This window comes from Ptiloglossa arizonensis, chromosome 1, assembly GCF_051014685.1.
Source record: "Ptiloglossa arizonensis isolate GNS036 chromosome 1, iyPtiAriz1_principal, whole genome shotgun sequence".
NCBI lineage: Eukaryota > Metazoa > Arthropoda > Insecta > Hymenoptera > Colletidae > Ptiloglossa > Ptiloglossa arizonensis.
The window spans coordinates 34,888,243-34,900,771 of record NC_135048.1 but is presented as its reverse complement, the minus strand read 5'-3'; the positions used below and the strand labels follow the sequence as shown (position 1 = coordinate 34,900,771).

General features: G+C 53.2%; 1 protein-coding gene across 1 annotated transcript in view; it reads left to right on the top strand.

Annotated features, from left to right (window-relative positions):
- The window catches only part of LOC143155326 (zinc finger C4H2 domain-containing protein), a 186,866-nt gene that overhangs the window by 156,535 nt on the left and 17,802 nt on the right, over nucleotides 1-12,529 (top strand). The window lies entirely within an intron of this gene.

Below are 12,529 nucleotides of genomic sequence, written 5' to 3'. Positions count from 1 at the left end.
CGTTAATATTAAGCATAAGGTCAATAAGGCGAGCGTTAAATGGAGCGGACACGATGACGTCGCTTTGACCGACGCTTCGGTAACGACCACGAGGAAACCGCGATCCGAAATTTACCTTTCGTACGATACTCTCTCTTACGGTTCCCGGTGATCGAAAACATCGAGGGTACGGAAGAGACGCGCGGTCGCTCCTACGATCGGAAACGGTTTCCGGTCTTCTGACCGATTTTGGCTCGAAAAGACGCAATGGAAACGGGAAGCTCTGGTCGCGCGAACCGAGCTCGCGCGTTCGATACGGGTAGGTATTTACGCGGGAACGCGCGCTACACAACAACTGCGCGTCTTGGAGTACCGCGTACCGTTTAATTATCAAAAACACTCGCCCCGCCAGAAATGAAAATGGAGCCAGCTACCGCGCTACGTATAAACTACGTTCAACGTTGGCTGGCAGCTTCTTTCTCGGACGTTTCCAAACACCGTTGCGCGGTCGTGCACGGGCAAATCGCCGTGTTCCGTAGACTTTATGAAACGGTATACTTCTTGCACGGCTTCCGCAGCTTGGCCGCTATTAAACGTAACGCTAACGTACGAGGGTACGCGGGAAGAGAAGCTCGATCGCGAGCACCGAGAAAACTTTGAGACGCTTTCGAGCCGAGGAGGTAGCGGGTAACGGTGGTTCGTCGTGGTAAAATATATATAAATAAACGAAACGTCGCCTCGCCGTCCTTTGTGCGGGAACGCGAATCTTTTCGCAATTACCGGAACAAAAGGGGCAAAATAACCCGTCGCTCGATCGTCTTTGCGGAATTATTTGCCGAAGCTCCCGGTTTCGTTTGTACGCGACACGACGGACAATTTACCGGGAGCCGGTGAATTGTTCGAGGGAACGAACGCTACCTTACGACCCTATGTTTATTTCATTCGAAAGCGGGGCTCGCGACAATACGGCCCGTAGCGAAACGGTCCCCTTCTCGTTCCCGGGAACGAACGGGGGTGGATAGAAAGAGGAACGAGAATAAATGTCGTGGCCGCGCAACGCTCGTCGCTATTTAATCCGACCCGCTTTCTGGTCAACGGCCGACCTTTCGTGCTTCGCAATTGAAAAACTTGCGCTCGCGCTCGCTCGTGGGCTGCGTCTACGCGGAAATTTGCCAAGAAGTTCGCGTGGCCGGTTCTCGTTTAGAAAATTTTCCCCCGGCGAACGTGCCCGTTGTGCTCCAACCCTTTGGAATTGAACCTTTGGGGCCGAAAGTTCAGAGGGCCGGCAGGTCGGAACTCTGTCGAGCGATAAAGTTTTGGTTGTTACAGGGTGTGCGCGGGGAATCGTGGACCACGTATCGGGAACAAACCGAAGCAATTGGTCCGATCGGGTATCCCCCCGTTGTAACCGGAATGGTCGGGTCCGAGCGAAATCGGAGGCAGGCGAGTCGTCGACGGAAGAAACTTCTTCCCGGTGGTTTTTTCGCTAATTATAAAAAGGAACGTTGGCCGGGTGGAGCGCGTAAATTACAAACCGTATTTTCCTCCCCGGTCCCGGCTCCATTACACGGACTCGCGAGCAGCTTTTAGAACGGCGTCTCTCTTCCGGTGGCGAAGCTGTAAAAAATACGAATAAAACGCGGCGTGCTCGCAGTCTATACGCGCCCGAAGAAATATGTGCTCGGTCCTCTCGGTCGGCCATCGGTCGACGACGGGCGGCGTTCGTTCCACTCGTGAGTCCGTTACCACCGCGAACACCTAGAACCCCCACCCCCTCTATAAATCCCGTAATCCACCGTGTCGCGTTAGGAATACGAATTTCTCGTGGCGGCGTCGCGACGCTACGCGTCCTGCCGACCGCTCCGCGAGAAAGATTGCACTTTTTTTATATTACCGAGGGAGCGAACACCCCGCTGGAATCCCGACCTTCCACGTAACGTAACGCAGACAAATTACGCGAACCGACCACCCCCGGTGTCTGCACGTGCACGGATCGCTCTATAATCGGCGTTTTGTGTACCGGAGCTCGCGTGTGCGCGTGCGCGCGCGCGCATACGCGTACGTGCGCGCGTCTACGAACGATGGGGCGATCCCTTCGCCCGTAGGAATAAAACGAACACCGTTTAGCTTATTTACGACGCCTTTCTTGGGATTGCTCGCTTAAACGCGCGGTCTATGATTCCCAGCACGTGCTGGAAAACGAAGGGCCGTCGGAGAGGACTTTGGGACCACCCCTACCTTCTTCTAATAAGTCGACTCGTTCGGGACGATGTTTGATCGGGGAGAACGGTTCGGCTTCGATCTCCAATTCCCGAAAACCCTTCTCGAGAGTGATTCCGAGGAATCGTTGTTGGCTCACCGGCGTAGTTCGCTCGCGTTTGGTGAAAATTCTCGCGACCGTTTGCGTTCGAGCGACGAGCGTTCATCGAACCGTTGCAAATTACGCGGTAGATTACCGTGTCGTTTCGAGTTTCTAGCCGCGTCTTGAACCGGTCCTCGTATCCAGCGACACCGAAACGACCGCGTAGCACCGGCTCGACGGAAATATAAATAATAGAATCCACCGAGACGACGTCCGAGTTTATTTCCCCCGTCAGGGATCACCTCCCTTTCGCTGGCATCCCACCAATTACGGAACCGCTCCGTACGTGTGCACACACGTGAACGCACCACGGTAGTTTGCCCTTACTCCCCGCCCGACGCTTCTTCCCTCCCGCTACGTGTAATACACTTTTATGTCGCGTGCGAGAGGGGCTGGGATCCCCCGAGCCCGTTATTCCGTCGATTCGATGCGCTTCGAGCTTCGGAATCGTCGACTCGTAGCTGCTACTCCTGGCCAGATTCTCCCCTCCTGGTCCCTATCGCCTCTCCGAAACCGAAATCTCTTCCACGCCGGGAAGAAAATCTCTCTTCGCGAGCCCCGCGTGACGGACACGCGCGGGAAACTGGCTTCGACGCCGATTTCGCGTCAGCCCCGAAATTCACCGTGAAAATCCACCGAATCTCGTCCTAATTCGTTACTCGACACCGATTCTCTCTCCACGGTTGTTTTTCTTCGAGTTTTTCTTTCCCCTTTCCTTGGCCGGCGCGTCCCGCCGTCGAAAAATATCCAACGCTGTCGAATTTCCATTCCATTTTCCGGCCGAATTGTACCCGCACCGGACTCGTCCCACGGTGGCGGATGTGAAAATCGAGAGGGACGAAACGGTAGGGAGGTGTGGAGCGAGCGAGAGAAAGCACGGATGGTTTTAATATCGGAATATTCAACGACGTTGCCGCGAACGATTAATATTATGCTTGCAGTTTGACAGCCATTATATCCCACGTGGCCGGGGAATTTCGGGAGCGCGTCGCGCGACTGGTTCGCCGGAGGACTGTAATTTTATTTAAATCGCGCCCGTTACGATGAACTCGTCCGCGGGGGACCCCGTCCCGAACGAACTCGTCGCTCGCGAGTTATTATCGCGAGACGCGTCGCCGTGGCTCACCGAACGACAACCGTGGTCCCGATTGTTGCGAGACGCTCGCAAAGTTACCAGCGCGGGTGAAACGCGGTAGACCGGGCGAGGTGAAAAGTATCTCGGAAATATGCGAGAAAGAACGCGATCCTAAATCTCTGTCGTCCTAAAGTTGCCCCGGTGGCAGAAATCTCGCGACCCTCGGTTGGCCCGTGCTCCCCGTAGCTACGAAACGGAGGAAGCAAGCTGCCGCGTCGTAAAAGTTTGAAACCGTGATTCGCGATCGAGGCTCGTAAGCGACACTCGAGCGGCCCCTCGATCCACGTTCTCGAATCTATTCTTCCGTTCGGCTCGTAAAAGGCGATCGGCCCTGGTCCGAGTAAACGGCATCGGGACTGTTAATTGGCCCGATGTCCGCTTAACGAAACTACGAAATTTAACGCGTCGGAGGGGGGTAATCCTACGATGCCGTCGCAACGACCCAATTACTGCACTCGTAAAGTGCAACGACGCGAAACGTGAGCCACACGAAAGCCGTGAACACCCGGGAAACTTTGTCGGTCTCGGTCTTTCGACACGTTAAGAAGCTACGAATCCCCGCCGTTGCTGCTTACCGCCGGCTTCGTTCGTAATTAGTCGAGCCCTCTTAATGCCGCTGGATACTCGAAATATTCGCCCGTGGAAATGATTATTTGCGTAATTGTTAAATTAGACCGGGACGTTTTATCGCGTTAAAAACGCGAGCTGCGAGTCGCGCTAATGGGTTCGCAGCTCGTTGAACGAAAATGCCGGACGTGTACGTTCAACGAAAATTTAATTAAATCTACCGTAAGGTTCCAACGATTCGGTATTCGAATCCGATCGCATTAATCCGATCGAGCAAGCAACCGGCTCCCTAAGTAATTTAATCAATATCGCCGAACGGAATACGTTTAATGGGCTCGATGAATTTCAGACGCCTCCGCTCTTTTCTTTTTTTTTCCTTCTTCTTTTTTTTTCTTTCTTTTTTGATACAATCGAACCGGCGATGAGATTTCATTCGCGATCGAAGGTGCAATTCGGTCCCGAGCGAGCGTTAGAAGCCGCCGCGTTCCCCGGTGAAGCGACGGATGAAAAGCAAACGTCGTTTAAAATTAATTATCAATGCTCCCCCGCTGGGAAAACGAATTTACGCCCGGATTCTCGATCCACCCCCTTAGCTCGTCGTTAAGACGTTTTCTCGCGTATCTAATCGTTTTTCGTTCGTTCGACGATCGCGATCGCGTCGTACTTTGTACCGAGTTGCGTATCCGTGAAACGTCTCTCTCCGTTGACGCGCGCGAACGGACGTCGGCCGATTGACGCGAGCTCGCGCATCCTCGCACGGAATAACGACCGAGGCAGCCGCCGTTTTCCCAAATTACGCCAATAACCTGTCCGATATTATGTCCGACTTTGCCGTATTAATTAGCCGGAGCAACAACGCCTGGGAACCGTGACTCGGCCGCGAAGGTACATAGAATCTCGATTGAATTACCAACGCCAATACCAGACCTCGTTGAATAATGCACGAGCTGATATTTCATCCAATAACAAACGCCCGTTATTCCACCGTTATTCTTGCTGGCTGGCTGGCTGGCTGGCTGGCTGGCTGGCTGGCTGGCCGACTGTTTAACCGGAACCACCTTTTTAAGTTTCCACCCCCTCCCGTGGGAGACCCCCTCCACCCGGAGCCGCAGCGTCGTCTCGTATAATCGAATTCAAATCGACAGATCGCAGACACCCTGTCGCAACGGGGGTGCAGCGAGGGGCCCCGTTGAAACGCTGCCCTGGATTACTCGGCGAAATTTATGTTTTTTTTTCGCGCGGATACAAGTTCCGCGTGCTGGAGGGGGCGATAACTTTCTTAAACGCGCGAGCCATGTGCCGGGCTTCGTAGGCACGGCTTATCGTACATATTTGTACGAATCCCCCGAGCGAGTCGCTAAGCCTGACAAACGAGAGAAGAGGTTCCTCGTTATTGCTCGAGTCCGCCTTTATCGACGCGTCGCGCGTTTTAAAGGTGGCAGGTTCGACGAGTGGCGCGCGCCACTGGGAATTTCAAGGAGACACGGTCGGGAGAGAATCGGCCTACGGTGCGAATCGCGCCACTGCTTTTTACCACGTTGCATCGTTCGAGAGTCAGAGACCGTCCAGATTGTACCGAAATCGTTCGAGCGTGTTCGGAGAGTAGAGACGATTACTTCTTGCGAATGTTTCGATCACACCCGCACGAGATCGTAACGGAAACATCGATCCCGATCGATCTCGTTCCAAGGTTCGACCACCGATCTCGAGCCGTAAGTAAGATCCTTGACGCGACACCCAATTAGTCGGAGAAGTGGACGAACGGTCGTTAACGTCCAGCTGCGAACCAGCTGGATGCGCGGCTTCGGGTTTCGGGAACGATGCGTTATTAATATCGCTGCGCGGTTCGTTTGATAAATTATAGACACATGGGCGCGGTGGTAACGGATGTCGTCGAAATTTTCACCGCAGCCGTGTCGGTAATAAGATAGATCGACATTGCGCGACCCCGTAATGAACCGACGTGTTGTTAATTAGAACGACGCGCCCGCTGAACGCGAGACTTGTTTATAATCGGTCGTGGACGCCCGGCGATGATTCGAATGACGTTTATCGGTCGAAAGATTGCCCGTATCGAGTCGCGCTGTTTACGAGGCGGTTCGCATCGGTTTTCGTACGGGTGCGCGTGTCACGGTCCTCGCTTTCGCGAGCATTGCTCCGTTCTGGATCGATCCGTTCGTCGATGCGAAGAAGATCGTACGGAGGTACGCGCTAATTACCGTGGGAATTGGCTACCGAGTTATTTAGCTTGCACGCGTTGCCGCGGAGAGCGAGCGGCAATTGCGTCCGTTGGGAAGGCGCTCGAATCGGTCGAACAGGGAAAGAACAAACGAGGAAACATCTTTCGAAACGACGAGTTTAAACGGTCGTGTTCGGTCCGCGCCGGTTACACGGGCAACGCTAAACGCGAGCAAAACTGCGAATCCCCTTCTTTCGGAGGGCAGCTGCAACCCGGATGCCAACGGGGTTACCCGATGACGTCCGCCAAATAAGTACCCGAACGCCAAGAGTTCCCGGTGAACCCTACGGACCTCGAAATTAGCTACTTTCGACCATCTTCCTTCCGAGACGAATGGCGAACCGTAGGGAGTCGGACAGCCGGACTAATACCGCGCGCTTTACCGTCTCGGTGGAACTCGTCCTAATGGAAACTGGGGACACCCAGGATCCCAGCTTCGACTAATTTATTTGTCGATGGTCCAGCGACTCGTGCACGCGGACGCGACGGTTGCTCGAATGCATTCTCCTCGCGATGAGAAACTCCCTCGATTCCGACTAATTTTGGGGAAACTCGCGGAGCAACTTGTTCGTGCCGGTTGTCCGTAACATCGAATCGAACTGTACGAAAACAGCAGGACCGTATCGCGGTTTGTCCGTGGACGTTGCGCCACGAGTCCGGATACATTGGGAAAAAAAGCCACGCGAGACCGAAACTTCCGCGCAAGTCTGTACCGCTAACCAGAATTTTCCATTATCCAATTTCTCGACGACCGACCTTCCAACCCCGACGATTTCTCACCTCGGACGACTTTACCCCGTCCCGTGCACCGTGGGCAAAAGTTAGCGAACCTAGTCTCGGCTGGGTTCGAACGATCTTGCCGTACTCGCGTCGCGAGAGTACCTCGATATTCAACGTCGCTCGATCGTCGCGTTGATTCGCGATGATCTGTTATCGCTGGTCATCGGGCGAGGCGTGGTTCGTCTATTCCCATCGACTCGTTCCGAGTTCGTCGTTTCCTCGATAGGAAGGTCCCGGGTGGCGAGCGATCGTCGATTCGGCGTTGCTACGAAGGTCAACGGATCGCAACCGATCCCCGGGCACCGACGGTCACGGAAAAATCGACGATCCATTTGGCCCGTGCCAGAATCGTTCCCCGGTGGCACGGCACGCCAATCATTTCGTTTCGCAGCGTCACCGTCAGCTGCCCTCCATCCCGGCCCGTCGATCCTGACAGTGGCTGATTTACTCCGTGCACCCGGGAGATACCCTCGATTCCCTTAACGCGCTCCGACCGATAGGAAGTTCTTCACCCCGTTCGGGCATCGGTCGAACGATGATGCCGCGGGATCATTCGCGGCCGGCATGATTGATAAACCGTATCGGTTGATAAACACGAGCGTTAAGCGTGCACCGGGGGCGGCGATAAATCAGAAATGTTTTCGAGAGCCGGCTACACCCTACGCCCGGGAAACGGTTGCGGATATCGGTGTTTTCGCGTGTTCCTGTTTCTCCTCGATTTTATTGGGCGCCGATTCGCCGTCACGGCACGCCGCTCTCCGACGTAATTGCTGAGAAATGGAAGACGACTCCGCGGTACGATCGATCGATATCGACGCGTAACCTCCGAGTCTCGTCGTTGGCCAACACCGAACGCTTTCGAAATCAGCGTGCACGCGCTCGCGAACCAGCACCGGAGATTCGAAACGCGATTCGAACGGTCGATCATCCGGCGCACTTGGCGGTACTTTCGTTCGATCGTACCGTGGGTGTATCGCGGAACACGGCACGTGTTCGCCAGGCGACCGCGCGAATTGTTTTCCATCGTCGAGGCTTTTTCCTACGGAATATAAAACACTCGCGCCGTTGTATTCGTTGAATCGTTGCCATTCCGCTCGACAAAAATTGAACCTCTCTTCGGCCAGCTGTTCGCGGCCGTGTAACAACGCGAAAACGATATACGCCCGGGGCCCGACGCGTTAATTGCGAGCCCCCGGGGGAGGGCGAGAAAAAGTATGCCAACCGCGCTCGCGCGAAAACAAAATCGTTTTCAATTTCACGCGCTAATAAAATCCGTATCATATTTTCGTGTTAACGAATCGGTGCCGGCGTCCGTTGGAAATTACCACCGACGATGTCGATCGATATTCGCCGAGGGAAAACACTTTCCTGGCAAACCGAGCAAACCCTCTCCCGGCGTGCAAGTGGCATCGTCGATTTCGGCGTTTCTAATGAAAATCTTCGACGCTCGGTTAACGGCGTTGTTTGCCAGCTGCTCGATTAAAGTTTGGCCGAAAAGGCCGGAGCAATGGGAACCGGACTTTCCTCGGAGGCAAACCTGACAGGGAAATCGAGGCTGGAGGATCCTCGTATATTACGCGGATGGAACCGAGACCCTGCAATATTATTAATTCAAACTTCCTTCGGTATCAGCATCTTACGGTTAAATTTCGAGCATATGGCTCCGACCCTCCCAGTGGGGTGGAAGATTTTGACGACGACAAGGACCGGGGGCGGGCCGTTACCTTCCATCTTTTGAACCTGGGATTTATCTCGGACTCGTGTTACCCTTCCCTGTCGTCGTCGACGTCGTCGAATTTACCTCGATCTTGGAAACGACCGCTCCGACCGAACAGCGACCCGATTCGTCCGAGAATTTTCTCTAGCCGCGCCTAACGTTGGTAAACGTCGTCTCCCTGAAAAATCCACGCGTTCGAAACGTCGAACGCTTCTCCCCCTTTTAACGCTAAAAATGAACCGAGCGGACGTTACCGGAAGAAAACGCCTTCTTTCCACCGATAAAAGGCCCTACGGCGTCCGCTTTCTCTTCTCTGAAAGGGTATCGATAACTCTCGTCGAAGGCTGGGAGCGGTAACTCGAACGAAGTAACCTCGGTAACGGAAGCATCGCGCGGGTTCGAAAGGGAAATACCGTTGACAAAGAACGACGGTGCATATGCGCGCATTACGGTTGCATGGAGCATCGACACGCGTATCGATGCGCATTTTCCTTTTACCTCGACTGTTTGCGTCTGGAACGTGTCCCTTTTTTTTCTTTTTTCTCTCTTTTTTTTTTTTCTTTTTTTCTTCTTTTCGCTCGTCGATACGCGAAACACGCGAGCGCGCGCGCACACACGCGGGAACACGGATCGAAAGCAAGCCCCGCGAGTGTGTAGTTAATCCGGGATAAAGGTGGTACATAGAGATGGCACAGGCACGAGATACGCGCGTACCGAAGATGCGTTTGATGCACGGACGCATATCCCCGGGTTTATAGACTTACACGAGCCCGAAACCGGAGAATCCATCTCGTTCGTTCGTTCGATCGAGAACGTCGACTATGACCGGGTAGATCGAGGCTAACGGAACGCAAGGTGCCTCCGTTACGTATCCGGATGCATTACATTAATTAAATTCTCTTTCGCCCGGCCACGTTACGGGTATTCGTAATACCATTACGTTACGTCGCGTCCACGGCACACACCCGACGGCTCGCAACTTTCACCGTTTCGTTCGAAACGGGATCTCTGCCACTTGCCCGCGACCCATTACCGATATTACAAAAGATCGACCAGCTAACTTTTTATCGCGATGGAGTATCCATTGTTCGAGGACAACGATCACCGAGAGATCGCGAAACCCGAGGTCTCGAACGAGACGAGACGCGAAAGATCTTGCGATCGCGAGTCGCCTCGGATCGATCTCGGTCGACCGTCGTAAGGTTTCGCGCTGCGATTCGAGAGACATCGTTCCCCTCGTTCACGGCGCGATAATGTTCCGAGTATCGATACAAATTCTCTACCCGTGCTTCGCGTATCGATGATCGGCCGATTTTCGAGCATTGCGCGAGACACTGATCCCTCGATGAGAAGCAGGCAGACGTACGTATTCCCGAGCGGTCGTTTCTCGTTTCTTTCCGACCGAGGGCGAGAACGAGACGGACGAATCGCGTTACTCGCAAAGGACGGAGTATCGGGCACTCGAAAGACGAAGGGTGCTCGTTCTCTCGTTCTCGCAACGCGCGACTCGATGGTTTCTCTCGCCCTCGATCGGAAAGAATCGCTCGGGAATTGTATCCCTTCTACGTTACGTAGCAGCGGCTGTCCCGTGCTGGCTGCTCTCATCGAGAGAATACGATAGTGGCTCGCGCACCGTTCGTAAAATCGGTCTCGCTATCGGAAGCGGTGGGTGTCCGGTAGCCACCGGGCAGACGAAATCCAGCTCTCATCGAGAGAACACCGTGCCGCGTTTATCCGATCTCGTCGATCTCCCAATCTCGTTGGAACGTTTTCCAGCGGCGTAGCGCGCACGCGCGGCACCTTAGCATCGAAATAACCTCAGCCGGAGGCCCTCGGGGGCTCGACGGTGACCCGCGACGTCAAGAGCGATACGCGAAAAAGTAGAACGTCCGGCGCACTTTCGTGAATAAGAAAAAGGGAACAAGGACGAATGTGTAGCCCCGAAGATTTGTGGTCCGGACAACGATATTTATTACGAACCGGCGAGTCATCTGTAAACATAAAATAACCAGCTGCATCGCGTGCAGCATACGGCCCTATTGCACGAGTTTCGCCGCCCGGCCCGGCTTCAATTTCCTTTGAGTCGTGCGCGCCGCTCGGGAATTTGTCAAAATGAAATATCCAAATCCCCGTATATATTAAAATATCTACCTCCCTCCCCCTCCCTCCCATCCGCTTCCATCATCGTCCGCACCCGGACGAAGATGGAAAACGCGTTACGCGGAATTAATCCTTTGATATTATGCGCCATTTGCCGCGCGTCACAATATCACTCTTCTACGCCACGCGGAAAGCAACATTCACCGTCCATTTTCCGCGAACGAGAACGGATAATCAGAATCTATGTACCGTGGACTCTCGTTTGGCTGACTGGGGAGCTAGAGGAATTTGTGGAAACGGAACGTTCGGAAGTGCTGGATTCGACGAACGTTACCATTCGGTGTACCGTGTACGCGGTACGTATATGCTTTGTAAAATACAGAGTATTTTCGATCGAAAACTTTGTACGCTTCCGGTAAACGCTAATCCGAATATAATACTCCCGATCGGCGTAGGTTCGTAGATCCGCGCATCGATTCTCCGGTAAATGAACCGGGATTTTCTATCTCGATAATGTGGATTTCTATCCGCGTCTATTCGTTGTTTACCTACAATAGGAAAACAGTGGATTATCGGAGATTACACAGAATTATTCGCTCGATGTTCAACACCGATCGTCCAGTCGAGCGAACGAATCGTGTAAATATTTACGAATCGAAGCAATACGGTGAAACGATCCTCTGTCTCGGTACCGTGAGCGACGAATACGCTACGGATAAATAACCTTATCGTAAAGAGAACCTACGTCGACCGAGCGTTCGGTTCAACGAGTACCACGAACCGGCAAAGTTTCGAGCCACCCTTCGCAAACACCCTGTACGAGCTCGTATCGATCTCGACGATACGAGCGTTTAACGGAAATTTTTCAGAGACAAATTCGATGCTACGAGTCGCGATGGAAATATGTATCTTCGGCGATTCGCGCGATGCGCGATACGCGCCAGAACTCGCAAATGAAAATGTACGGGTAAAAATTACGACGAACGCGACGATCCACGGTTAATGCTAGGCGACAACGAACCGACACGGTCGTCGAAAAATTGTTGTTACGTGTTTACGACGTTTTTATAATTAAATGTTGCTCCGTGCAGCGTTATGCGTCGACTACGGAACAAAACCTGAGAGCGTTAAAACGCAGTTACGAGTATCGCGCGTATCGCGTTGTACTTTCTCGTACAACTCGTTTAATCGTCTAAAACGATGCGCGATACACACTGTCGTCTCTTTCGAATCGCGATCGTACTATCGCGCGTAGCTAGTATTTTACGCTACGCGTTCCACCGTGGAGGTACGGTAGCGATTATCGAGAAACTTTAAAGTAAGATTAAATTATTGTTACCGCTTACTCTAAATTGCTCTATCATGGCACAACGTTGCGCGTAACGCGACAACAACGATCGCGCCTGCCGGAAACAAACGGGGCCGATATAATTTCCAACCGATACGTTTGCTCGATGCACGATGCAGCAATACTGTGGAAATACCTGAGTGTAACGTGTCTTCTCGCGACGAGAGCCATCGACCGACTCGTCGCGCGCGAACATCCGATCGACGAGCAGACGGACAGCGATACGTGGTAAATTGATAAACGCGCGAAATGAAAAAAAAAAGAAACCGATTAAACGGATATGCGAAAAACGAAATACCGGT